This window comes from Octopus sinensis, linkage group LG7 (genome assembly GCF_006345805.1).
Source record: "Octopus sinensis linkage group LG7, ASM634580v1, whole genome shotgun sequence".
In the NCBI taxonomy this organism is placed as follows: Eukaryota; Metazoa; Mollusca; class Cephalopoda; order Octopoda; family Octopodidae; genus Octopus; species Octopus sinensis.
The window spans coordinates 66414583-66417917 of NC_043003.1; the positions used below are offsets into that span (position 1 = coordinate 66414583).

Sequence of the window (3335 nt, forward strand, 5' to 3'; positions counted from 1 at the left end):
ATCTTCTTCTAAAGCCATGGTCAGACCAAAGCCTTCTGAATGGATTTAGTAGATGGGAACTAAAAGATGACCCTCGTATGTGTGTGTGTCCTTGTGTCTGTGTTTGTCCCCCTACCACCGCTTGACACCCGTTGTTGGTATTTTTACGTCCCAATAACTTAGCCGTTGAGCAAAGGACGAAAGAATAAGTACTGTGCTTTGAAAAAATTAGTACTGTGTTTTATTCATTCGACTAAGAATCATTCAGAGCCGTGCTACAGCATAGCCGCAGTCTAATGATTAAAACAAGTAAAAAATAAAGAGATAACAATTTTGTTTGGTGCGGTAACGATTCTTTTCTACACTAGGCACAAGGCCCGAAATTTTGGTGGAGGGGTCAGTCGATTAGATCTGCCCAAGTACTCGTCTGGTATTTAATTTACCAACCATTTAAGGGATGAAAGACAAAGTCCATCTCGGCGGAATTTGAACTCAGAACGTAAAGACAGACGAAATACCATTATGTATTTCGCCCGGCGTGCTAACATTTATACCAGCTCGCCGCCTTTAAGAATCTTTTCTACTCTAGGCACAAGGCCCGAAAATTTGATTAGAGCGATTCCAGTACGCAACTGCAACTTCATTTAACGATCCCGAATGGATGAAAGGCAAAGTCGACCTCGGCGGAATTTGAACTCAGAACGTAACGACAGACGAAATACCGCCCGGTGTGCTGACATTTCTGCCAGCTCACCAGAGTAATGATTCTTCCAGCTAATCTATTTGTGGCCTCATAAATATCTTTAGTGTTATGCCCACACATTTTTGGGTTTTTCAGAATCCTGAAAGCGGTAAATAAAGTATCTTGCATCTTGGGGTCTGTATACTGTGTTCACCTTTCAGAGTGCTTATGCTTTCCTTTCTGTGTAAAAAAATGAATATCAGGCAAAGATATTGACTGAGTCCTTCTCTCTCTGACATTACTTGTCTTTCGCAAAACCAAAGATTGCTTTTCATTATTCCTGACTCGTTTAAGACGTCGAGATGGCAGCCTCGTGTGCTTATCGGACAAAATGCTTAGCAACATTTCAAATTCCGCCGTGGTCAATGTGGCCTTAGTAAATGTTCCATAGCATTTTGCTTTACGTTTAAAAGTATTTTCATCGCTGTTTGAATGCCTTATCTGATGTCATGGGTGAGCGACTCCATTAACACTTTTTCTTCTCGCAATTGACTCTCTTGTAATCACGGAATTTCTTTCACGGTTAATAAATCTTAGAAGATATAAAAATTATTCAATGTATTTGCAGCGCCGTGGAAAGATACTAACCTGTTCACGGCAACAGATGTTACGGAGTTAATCGACAGAGCATACGTAACCGAATGGGATTTGAAACAGGAAATCTGTTATTTCCATAAGATTGTTTCTGCTGTTCCCATCATTTCTTACCCAATCTCTTCATCCAATATATTTTGATATTGCTTTGCAGTTCTATTTTCATCTAGTTTCCGTATAAATGTTCTTGATTAAACACAGCACAGCAATCGTAACACTTTGTTATTCGACACATGGGATTTTCTTCTGAACCACATCTTCACCGTCCACAAACACATTACGTAAAGAAAGAAATTTTCAAATCTATCTTCAACGCACCGCAAAATTTCTTTTTAACATTGACATCCGAAGGGAATACAGAGCTGTTAATGAAATCTCGTTCAGCTGTTCGCACAGTGAGCTACTGGTTTAGGGATACATTTTCACTTATTACAAATGCATCAGGTACACGTCTAAGGTAAAATTCTTGGATTGGTTCATTGTGAAAGATAAATTGGAAGTGTTTAGATATTTTAGGATAAATGGCAATTTAATGCATTGAAAACAAATGACTCTGTGTTACTGACGTGCGAGAAAAATCTATAATAAGGAAATTCAAAATAGAAAATTGCATTGGTTATTCAAAGGAATATCAAATTATTTCATTCTCCATACTTTAATCAAGAAATGTTCAAAATGTTACGAATGTCCGTCCTTTTGGAGACATTATATGAACAATAAATTGCACAAGCGGAAGTATGACTGGGTACGAGGTTGGCTTCGCAGCCATGTGGTTTCCGTTTCAGGCCCACTGCACGATGACATGGACAATGCCTATTACTCTAGCTCCAAGCCGATCATTAACTGTAGAACTCACACACATTACATACAGAACTGTATGTAGGTATGTGTATATGTTTATCTTCCACAGCATGACAACCGGTGGCTTTTTCTATTTCATAAAACACCCTTGGTCGAGTGGTGGAGCATCTTGGATATGTACCTTGTCTATGTATATATATATATATATATATATATATATATATATATATATATATATATATATATATGTATGGATGGATGGATGGATGGATGGATGGATGGATGGATGGATGGATGGACGGATGTATGAATGTATGTATGTATGTATTATGTGTGTATGTATGCATATACATATATATGCAGGAGTGGCTGTGTGGTAAGTAGCTTGCTTACCATCATATGATTCCGGGTTTAGTCCCACTGCGTGGCACCTTGGATTTGGTAGACTGAAACTGAAAGAAGCCCGTCGTATATATATATTACTATATATATATATTACGTGTGTGTGTGTTTTTTTTTGTGTGTATATTTTTGTGTCTATGTTTATTTGTCTGCGTTTAGTCCCCAACATCGCTTAACAACCGATACTGGTGTATTTTCGTCCCCGTAACTTAGAAGTTCGGCAAAAGAGACCGATAGTAAAAGTACTAGGCTTACATAGGATAACATTAAATTAAACGAATTAAATTAACTTGTCTTATGAGTAAGTAAAGCCTTACGGCAAGGATACAAGATTTCGCAGGCGCAGGGAAGAATATAGATGTTGCACGGACAGCGGCCGAACCAGGAAAGAAAGGTCAGGCTTGGCCGAACAACGGTCACGTGCGGAGAGAAGAGAGAGAAGTAGAGGCAAGGGGACAGAAGAAATAAGGAGGGGCGAGGAAAAATGACAGTGACACAGTGAAGTAAAAAGAGGAGGGAGAGTGAGCATGAAGAGAAGGCAATGTGAGAGAGGAGGGGGAATGAAAGGACGAAGAGTCGAATGAACGAAGTAAGTGTGAAAGGGCTGATAGAAAGAAGGAAAGGATAAAAGAATAAGAGAATAGTGTCGTACAAGATTTAGATAAATATATACTTACATATAAGAGACCAAAATGTACGTACGCCGGGGGAAATCTTATGTATACAGTTGCATATACAACAACTACTGTATGAGTTATAGACCCACGTAGATTATGTTTATCCACTCAGCTTCCAAATAACTACGTTGCTGAAACGT

General features: G+C 38.7%; 1 long non-coding RNA gene across 1 annotated transcript in view; it reads left to right on the plus strand.

Moving 5' to 3' along the window:
• LOC118764265 overlaps positions 1-3054 on the plus strand; it is a 5863-nt gene extending 2809 nt beyond the window's left edge. The window contains exons 2-3 of the long non-coding RNA XR_005000065.1: positions 2909-2912; positions 2947-3054. This is a non-coding gene — a long non-coding RNA (uncharacterized LOC118764265). The remainder of the gene's footprint in view (positions 1-2908; positions 2913-2946) is intronic.
• Positions 3055-3335: the final 281 nt, after the last annotated feature.